General features: G+C 39.7%; 1 long non-coding RNA gene across 1 annotated transcript; it reads left to right on the forward strand.

Moving 5' to 3' along the window:
• Positions 1 to 1,382: 1,382 nt before the first annotated feature.
• LOC147901511 (uncharacterized) lies at positions 1,383 to 2,388 on the forward strand. The gene is made up of 5 exons (XR_015540964.1): positions 1,383 to 1,445; positions 1,597 to 1,659; positions 1,754 to 1,883; positions 1,990 to 2,082; positions 2,171 to 2,388. It is a non-coding gene; the product is annotated as an uncharacterized LOC147901511 (long non-coding RNA).
• Positions 2,389 to 10,761: the final 8,373 nt, after the last annotated feature.

Here is a 10,761-nt window from a genome sequence, read left to right on the forward strand (position 1 = left end):
AGATGAGGAAAAGGCCATGATGGCCAAGGTTCCTTATGCATCAGCAGTTGGGAGTCTTATGTATGCTATGATAGCTACTAGACCACACATTGCATTTGCAGTGGGAGTTGTTAGCCGGTATATGGCTAATCCAAGAAAGAGGCATTGGGAGGCAGTTAAGTGCATCATGAGGTACATGAAGGGTACCAAGGAGATGTGCATCTGCTTTGGTAAAGGAGACATGCATGTACTTGGGTACACATATTTAGACTATGCAGGGCATGTGGATAGTAGGAGATCCACTTCTGGTTATGTGTTCACCTTTGCAGGTGTTGCAGAGTCATGGATGTCTCGCACACAGAAGTGCATTGCTTTGTCTACCACAGAGACTGAGTATGTTGCAGCCATAGAGGGTTGCAAGGAGGCTATATGGCTTGATCGGCTAGTGGGAGATTTGGGGATTCATACAGGTGTACTGACATTGCATAGTGATTCCATGAGTGGTTTTCAGCTAGCACAGAATCCGATCTTTCATGCTAAGACCAAACACATTAAGGTCAGGTACCATTTCATCAGGGAGGTACCTAAGGACAAGTGCATAGAGCTTGTCAAGTTTCATACAAATGATAACCATGTAGATATGTTGACGAAGAGTCTACCTAGTTAGCGGTTTGAGTATTGTCGTGTATTGATGGGCATTGGATAGTATGCTCACTGATTGTTCTCCCTTAAAGGCACATTGTCCTTTTAGTGGGAAGTTGTGGGGGTTAAAGGTTACTATGCCTTTACCCTGGTTATGTACAATACTCAAACACATATATAAATGAATGAAAAAGAAGATTAGGGTGGTTCTGCACCCACCAAAACTTGTGTGGCTCTCTGTTTCTCTCTCTCCCTCTTCCGTTCTTGCTTCCATTGAGAGCACTCTCATCTTATGCATCGTTTTAAAAAAATGGTGTATCTTTACATCACGTCAATTTGCACGCACATGGTGCTGAATGCTGGCAATGGTTCGCGTGGGTGCTTCTCATTGGTGTTCTCCCGCTTGAATTTAGACAGCGAAAACATTGCGTTGTGCCACGTCCTCGACAGCCCAAATTTCGATAGATCAGTCCCTAGGTGCTGAATTTGGAAATCAAATTTGAGGGACCATGCCCATCTTCGTGTTGGATTGTACCCATGGCACCGTGTCGATGTTGCCCATCTTCAATACTAAATTCATTTTGAAACTTGCCCATCTTTTTCATAGTATTACCCTTATGGCCAAACCGTGCCCTGCTTTTATCTTATACTAAATCAATCTGCCAGGTTGGCCGCGTTGCGCCTTGTTTAAAACAACCATTTCAACCTACGCTTGTTTTCGTGATTCTGTGTGCAAAAGTGCTTACTCTAATGGCAGGCGTTGATGAAGAGCAGCAGCTTTTTTGGTGACTAAATGGACACAAGCAGCGGGCAATTTGAAAAAGGTGTGGTGTTCTCAATTCACTAGTCACGTTTTTCATTTCCACATTCATTCCTCGATTCTAAATTTCCAATTTCATTTACTCATTGATTTGTCCATTCTACGTTGGCACCTTTACATTATTTTAAACGTCCGTCTCTTGTTTGGTTCTGTAGATATGACAAGCATAGCGGAGCTGAAAATTGGATACGCCGACGAAGCTACATCACGTATGGAAGGTAAATAGAGTTCGTTTCTTCCAATCTCGTAAGGCTAATCACAATTAGCATGTTTTGTAAAATTTATGTTCGCCTGTGTTGGACCGCTCTCCAGAAGCACGAGAGGTGCGGCAACGTCCCAAGCTAACCTGCAAGTAGCCAACGATTAGTCAGTGACTCTGCTCAAACGAGCACTTCCCATACTAAACAAGCAAATGCTAATATGCAGCACGAACTAGCTGAAGGTATTCCTTGATTTTCCATTGTTAGCCTACTTCTTATTTAGTCTTGCCTACTCGCTTTCCCACATCGCTCTGTCTGGGCCATTCTAAAATTCGCGTTGCGCCGTAGATCTTCACTCCACTCTGGCTGTGTTCCAAAAGAGCACCAAAAAAACTTTGAAAGGTGTTTTCCAAGCCGATGCAGAGCAGGCTTATGCTGAAGGTAATTTTCCTTCCTTGCGCTTTGACCCACCGCATCGTAAAGAAGCCACCACTACCTTAAGAAATACTCACTTTTTTCTTTTGGCCAGTTCGAAAAGAGGTACGCAGCAAAGGGTGTCTTTTGACTATGCGATGCAGGATAGACATGGACATTGAGCTCCCGTTCGTCGAGGATGAATCTGATTTTGAAATAACAAGTGTGTAGCATGAATAATTTTTCTAATTAAGTACTTTGATTTGGTCAATCTAGTTTGCGCCACTATATATCACACTTTGGAATTTGATGGAAGAACAATCTCCTCGCATGAGTAATAACTTGAACATTCCTGGGAGTGCAAATTTTAGTTCTTTTTTAACTTGCGTCCTCAAGCCAACCACTCTTGGTGTTTGTTTCAATTTTCCATATCTTGTTATATAAGTCAATAGAACTTGTTATTTTCAATTTAGCGATGCAACGAAAACATAATTACAAGACATTGAAATACTTTGCATCCCCTCTATGCAAAGTCTGATCTCGACATACACGTTCACTAGACTTTCAAGTTGCAAGAAAAAACCAAACTCCTTTATTTTCTCGTGGTAGCAATGTTTCCACCGATAATGTAAACGCTTAATCGATATTCCACTGAACATGCCCCATTCCTTGTTGATTCCAGCGAGCTCTGCAACTCTTTGTAAGGGCCCAAAGGATAAAGAAATTGCAAAGCTTGAGCATGCGAGTGATATCATGCTTGAACCGCACAACTCAAATGCGATAGGATTTCTGGACACGACTCTCACTCTTACAAACAACCTACCTGTCCAGCCTATAAGCACATTGTCAGAGTACATTCCCTATAGGTTGCTTTCCACGGAAAAGCCCTTGCAAAGTACGGCACCTTCAAGGTGAAGGATGCCGCTTTCCTCGTTTTCATGCGAGTAGACTTCACCACCGAAGAGTGATGTGAGACCATCACTCTCCATGTCCCCCACACTTATGTCTTGGACTTGAAAGACGTCTTGCAAGTGGACGATTTTTACCGAATTGAGGGCCCCACAATTACAAAAAGAGTAGCCGGTGAAGGCGAGACTTCATTCCTTTCACTAAGAGTATATGCTACAACAACTATACTGAAAGGAGAACCGTTTGAGGGAGATATTTCTTTTGTGCCAGAGAAATTCATTCGAGTATATGCACCATGGGCCGCGAGCTAAGTGGAGACAACCAGGGCCTCATTTGTGGCTATGATGGACACCATTGCTTTTGTGATAGTCAAAGTTGATTTGGACGGCCCACCAATAGACTAAATAATTATTGCAGACGGTCCAAATCCTAAAGACTGTGCTACGGTGAGTTGCTTGTGTACATATTAAATTTTGAAGCACCTCTAAACTTTAGGGACTCCCCACATGTAACATAATATTCTTCACTCCCTTGAAACAGTTAACATTTATGGCCGAATGAAGGCATACACTAGCCCTCCTAGTAGAAGAATTCATTGATGAGGGCATTGTGATGTACGTCGCTAAAAATATATCTTTCATGCGAGCTCGACACGCTCTAGGCATATTTGATTTTACCATTGTAGGTACTGTACTAGAAGGAAACCTATGAAAGACATCGCACAATACCTTCATACATCAAGTCTCGCAACTTGGTTATGGGAAGAAGGTACATCTACACCGTGCACTCTAATTCGCTTAAGAGCAAGGATGCATCTACTATAATCCATTTTGCATATAGGTTGTAGAAGTCCTTCACTTTGTTGGCCTAAACAACCCCCTAGTCGAATCCTAGTATAGTAGTTGCGGTGGTCCTCGAGTCAGCAGGGATAGCGCATTTTGTTACACATGCCAGCCCTCACCTAGTCATGCAAGTGCCATGTTTGAAAGGCTATGTTCTTGATTCGCGATGGCTCCCAAGTGGCACTCCAAATACGTGATGTACATGTTGATGAAGTTTTGAAATTGCACTGCCCTTTCATGGAATACCATAGCCGAAGCATTGTTGCTACACGGAACATGCTTTACAACAAAAAGCCATCTAGAGAGTTCAAAGTGAATAGTGCCGGTTTCGCACTGCTTTCACTCCGAGCGTGTAAGCCTTGCATGCTCCTTTGAGAAGCGCTTGACGAGCCAAGTCATTTCCATGTTTGTACATATTTTTGTTTCAAATAAGGCTCGCATAAAAAGCTAAGCTTCTCTTGCTTGCATTTATTTTCAATGTAAATATAGATGGTACTTTCTTTGCATATACTTTCTTGTTCACGCTTTTCTTTGATTTTGTAAAAAAGGCTATCTTGTATTTGCGAAAAAAAAAACTTCAAAACTGTTCAATGGCAACACTAGAGGAGGGTAATTTTAGGTTAGACAATGACTTCAACAATTCTTACCCAAACAATAGTAATATCATTTCTTGCATAAATACTTTCTACCCGACATATGAGTACAATGTGCCATTGCAAATGCTAACACAACATATGAAACCCAATCTCAGCATACACTCCTCTCTGAAGTTTTGCATTTCTTCCACATTAGGTTCAATGACTCTTTTCAAGTTTTGGTGTCTATTGATGGAAATATTGGTCCCCTCTTTAATGTTGGCCTTCCTTCGAGAAAGGCATGCAAAGGGCTCTTGCTGAATAAATATCTGGAACCACACACCATTTCACCACTTCTCCCAGCAAGTACTAAAAGAAGTTACAAAATCTAGACAACAGAAGAGGAAACACAATTGTTGCAAATTATCAACGAAAACAAAGACAAGGCAGAAATGGCAATAGCAACCATCTACAACAATCAACAACAAGGAAACAAATTTAGCATCATTCCAATTTGCAATAAAATTTATAGGGTTTGCTGATCCCAACACACAAACACTGAAGCAGCATCAATGCCAGGCTAGGTGCCCACTCAAACGCAAAGCCCCATGCCCAATCCCCAAACCACACAAGAAATGAAAAAAGGCAAAGAAAGAAGGGGGCAACAGTTTGCGGACACAACATTTCCTTCATCAAGAGCCCAAATAAAATACCTCTAATAATAAACGACACTCCATGCTATGAATGTGGTTGTTGCGGATGCCTGACATTCTGCAACAAACTGAGAGTAGCCACAAAACAACATGAAGAATTCATGAAAGATCAACTGCTACAGGATGACAATCTCCCTTTCGAGAATATCTCCCTATGCTTGTTATGTCACAGGCACTTGGCAAGGCACACCATGCATAAATTCTTAGAACCAAGTATGCCATTCACAACTCCAACATGCCACACTTCAAGCCTAAACAAAGTTGAGCAAAGACTAATCTCAGTCATAATCCCATTTGCTCAAATCCATGAGTTGACATACAAAGGCCAGCTAGGCCTCCACGGTAGTGTTGTCCATGTATTCACAGACATTGAAAGAGCCCAAAAAATATTGTCGCGTTTTATTGATGACAGCGCAACGGTTATGGTGGCAATAAATAGGAAAATGCAATACAAACATAACTTCATTACCGGGTTGGTCTGTCCAACAACGACAATAAAGGCACTAAAAAAAATGTTGGAAACACCTCTATACAAGGATAACAACGTGCAATTAAACGAGCTATGGGTTCAACATATCACCTAGTTGCAATAAGCCAACGAAACCGGTGCACCCAACGATGGATTAGATAGCAATTGTGCAGCCAAAACCAATGATGAGGAAAATGCAACTGACGGGTTGGTCTGTCCAACAACGACAATAAAGGCACTAAAAAAAATGTTGGAAACACCTCTATACAAGGATAACAACGTGCAATTAAACGAGCTATGGGTTCAACATATCACCTAGTTGCAATAAGCCAAAGAAACCGGTGCACCCAACGATGGATTAGATAGCAATTGTGCAGCCAAAGCCAATGATGAGGAAAATCCAACTGACACACTTGTACATGGGATATACACTTCACAACAAGTTGTCGATTTCAATGATAAATTAATGGCTATGGCACCGTCTGAAGGATTCAGTCATCTAAGCCTTTTCTATGACAAGCATTGCGAAGAACTTTCTTTCCCGATACTTTTTTATGGGCAGAAATGCATGTACGAGACAACACGTGCACGAACATACCAAGACATAGTGAAGTGGGAGCTAAAGCATAAAGATCATCATTTCACACTCTCAATCGAAATTTTATTCTTCAAGACAATGAAAGTACTTGTAAAGAAAGTTATTGGCTCGAGCTGGGTGATGATGCAAAAAGAACAGATCCAAGGAATGTGCTTGCAAGCAAGAACAGCCTTGGTGTTTGGACATGAACATCGAACAACTATTGCATTCGAAAATAGTTTATCACAACTTCACCACATTGCGCACATCAACAGACTACAAGCAAAAACTTAAAAGAAACGCTTTTGCAATGCTGAGACAACTCGAGGCACCCACCTTCTTCGTCACATTCTCGGTAGCAGAGAAACGATGACAGCCATTACTACAATGTCTACAAAAGCTACAAGCCAAAAGTAGCAACAACAATGACAAAAAACTACCAAAGAACAATGCAAACCTGCCCAAGCTCGGACCCCATGACAACAACAAGGTACTACACACACAAATTTCAAGCACTTAAATCCCAGTTGCCAGACAAGACAAGGACATCCTTGGCAAAATCAATAACTTTTTCTTCATTTTACTGAATTCCAAAATCATGGAAGCCAGCACAATCATGGGTTGCTATGGACAGACGAAGCACCGACATATGGGCACTCAACCATCAAAGAAGTACAATATTAAGTAGACAAGTACATAACTACAGATAGCTCACAACTTATTATAGTACCACTTCAAGATATCCAGTACCATGGCCACAAGAAGACATGCACAAAGAAGAGCAAGACCTGCCGTTTTGGCTTCCCACATCCTCCAATGAGGGAAACAAAAATACTACTACCACTTAGAAAAGAAGTGCAGAAAGCAAAACATAGATTAGCTTTTAAAGCATTGTCATCCATACTACTAGAACAAGAAACACTAGGACTAACCTACAACATGTTCTCGGAGCGTATAAAAATGCATGAAGAAGATTATATTCTTGCTCTCAGATCAAACATATCTAAACCAATGGTGTTCTTGAAAAGGCAACCAAAAGATCTGTACACAAACAATTTTAACCCCTCAATTACAAAACTCTGGGAAGCAAACACAGATATCTAGTTTGTGCTAAACCCACACAGGGTAGCATCGTACTGCACATCCTACATAACCAAAATTGACAAAGAGACAAATGAGGCAGTCAAAGCAGCTATCACTAACAGTATTCAAAAGCAGCTATCTCTAGCAAAACGATTGCAACAACAACCACTTCAATGACCACATCAGAACCACAAAAGTTCGACCTTGCAAAAGAGATGACAGAAAGAAACACAAAAACAAAGTTGCCAGTTCTACAACATCAAAGCAACCAATTGCTACAAAATGAGGTATACTACAACATGTTGCAACACATAAACAACAACCAAGGGAAAATCATAGATGACACCATGCTAAAAAAAAGGTTGTATCCATACAAAAAAATCAAGCTGTTCCTCTCTGGTAACACTGGTTCAGGGAAAACTTTTACGACACTACTGATAGTACAAGCGCAGATATGATTGGTGGCAAAATATGCTCGGGGAACCTGGACATTGATGATGGCATCGTCAATGGGGCAGATGGAACTTTCAAAGGTATAAACATGGAACAAAAACTGCAAATAATGTGGATCGAATTCGCGAACAAAAAAACAGGGGAAAGAACTCACAAAGAAAACACAGATTTATACAGTAGTGTGACTGTGGACAAACTTGGACACCAATAATGCAAATAACAAGAGAGTTTCGAATAGGAAAAAACCATTTGAACAGCGCCTGTAAACTGCAATTCTCGGTACAACTAGCATCGGCTAGAACAATCCATCGTGCACAAGGCCTCACCATGGATGCACTAGCATTTGATCCTTCTAACATGCGAGCACATGGCCTCATTTACACAGCCCTCTCACATATCAAGAGTGCAAACAATTTATATTTGCCATGCAAAATAGAGAGAAACATGATAAAAGTTGACACCATCGTCTTGGAGGAGATTGAAAGGCTACGAACAAAAAGAGCATGGGTTTTTGAAAATGGAATAACCACAATTCAACAGAACAACAAACAGACATTGCAATGCTTGAACACATGCTCTTTCATTAACACAAATAAAACATTGTAAGCACATTCATGATCATGAAAGCCTCCATACTTTTCCTGCAAGAGACCAAGAACAACAACTCCGACAACATCGAATTGCCAGGGTTCAACAACACCAACTCGACACAAGGGCAAAGCCTAACCACATATTTCACAAAAAAGTACCAACCCATTCAAACACAAACAATTTATAGTAACGCATGCGCATGCCTAGTCACGACTCTGCAAGTGTGATCAACAAAAAAACTCATTATCATAAACATTTACAAACCACCGCATGTAAAAACAAGTGCCCTAATAAATATGTTGCAAGAATTATATAACAACATTCCAACAAACATAGAAACATACATTGTAGGCGACTTCAATATTGACTACAACTTAAACAACCATAACAAAACCTAATTGGTGAATTTAATGCAACAAAACAATATGATACAACTTATTACTGAACCAACAACAATTTATGGATCCACTCTTGACCACATATGGGCAAGGGCAACAATAAACAACAACACACACGGAACGTACTACGCATGTTGGTCAGACCACTCAATAATTTATACTTCCCTCTAATAATCCACCCACACAAAAAAGAAGGCTTCGTGTCCATCTTGCCCATCTTCGAGATGGCCTCTCTACTAAATCGACTTGGAAACATACCCATCTTCAAGATGGTATCCGTTTTATGATGAAACAGTGCCCTGCTTGTATATTATACTAAATGGATCTCCCAGACCACTCAATAATTTATACTTCCCTCCAATATGCAAACCCCCAAAAAAACAGGCCACATGAACTTTGTTCATCTTGTTACGATAAGGTGTAATTTGAAAATTATACAAAACTATTATTACCATCTCTCTTAGTTTATAGAATTTGACCATGTACTATGCCTCTAGCACCATGCACCTTTTAAACATCCAAGTAAACATTATTAGTAACATTCATATCATGAATACCAAGTAGCTTTTGCCTATGTAAAGTTATACATAGTAGTATCCTTCAAGCATTCCTTTAGCATAAAAAATTATTTCTTGTTTAGCATTTCTTGTTTGGCAAGCTTCACAGTACAAGCTATTGGTAGTGGTACTAGAAATTTTAAGCAACACTTTGTGGATGTAAAAAATTTGCATATAATTGTGTGAGTTTCATAGCTTACACCTACATCTCAAGCTCTCCTTTGCATTTTTTGAGTGTACTAGGTGAATATGATGTGAAGGTGATGGGTTTGGAAAAAAAGTCCAAAATAAGAGAAAAAGGCCAAATTTTTTTTAATACATTGTTTGGGATGCATGCTCATTCTGAAACACACACTAATGTCTTAAGACACTCTTCTAGAGTCTCAAATGCAACAAGCCACCATATGTGGGATCGAGAAGTCCTCCATATCCCTAAAAACAATTCATGATGTGAATGCTTAATCTCTTTGGCTCAACCCTTTGACCAAAGAAACTTGACTGCTTTGATAACAAAAATTAGCTTACCATGTGACTAAATCGCATAAAGGATGAGCTTGTTAGGATAAGGCATAATTTGAAAATTATACAAAACTATTATTATCGTCTCTCTTAGTCTATAGAATTTGACCATGTACTATGCCTCTGGCAACATGCACCTTTTAAACATCCAAGTAAACATTATTAGTAACATTCATATCATGAATATCAAGTAGCTTTTGACTATATCAAGTCATCATACATAGTAGTATCCTTCAAGCATTCCTTTAGCATGGTAATTTATTTCTTGTTTGGTAAGCTTCATAGTAGAAGCTGTTGGTAGTTGTGCTAGAAAGTTTAGCAACACTTGGTGGACTTGAGAAATTTGCATATAATTGTGTGAGTTTCATAGCTTACACTTAAACCAGTTCAAGCTCTAAGCATCTCCTTTGCATTTTTTGAGTGTACGAGGTGAATATGATGTGAAGGTGACTGGTTTGGGAAAAAAGTCCAAAATACGAGAAAAAGTCCAAAATTTTCTAAATACATTGTTTGGGATGCATGCTCATTCTGAAGCACACACTAATGTCTTGAGACACTCTTCTAGAGTCTCAAATGCAATAAGCCACCATACATGGGATCGACAAGTCATGCATATCCCTCAAAACAATTGTTCATGATGCAAATGCTTAATCTCTTTGGCTTAACCCTTTGACCAAATAAATTTGTCCGCTTTGATAACAAAAATTAGCTTACCATTTCACTAAGTCGCATAAAGGATGAGCTTGTTAGGATAAGGGATAATTTGAAAATTATACAAAACTATTATTACCATCTCTCTTAGTCTATAAAGAATGACCATGTACTATGCCTCTGGCACCATGCAGCTTTTAAACATCCAAGTAAACATTATTAGTCACATTCATATCATGAATACCAAGTAGCTTTTGACTACATCAAGTCATACATAGTAGTATCCTTCAAGCATTCCTTTAGCATGGCAATATATTTCTTATTTGGTAAGCTTCACAGTACAAGCTGTTGGTAGTGGTACTAGAAAAC

The sequence above is a fragment of the Dipteris shenzhenensis genome, chromosome 5, assembly GCF_047967505.1.
Source record: "Dipteris shenzhenensis isolate YYH24624 ecotype China chromosome 5, Dip_SZ_1.0, whole genome shotgun sequence".
NCBI classification, from domain to species: Eukaryota; Viridiplantae; Streptophyta; class Polypodiopsida; order Gleicheniales; family Dipteridaceae; genus Dipteris; species Dipteris shenzhenensis.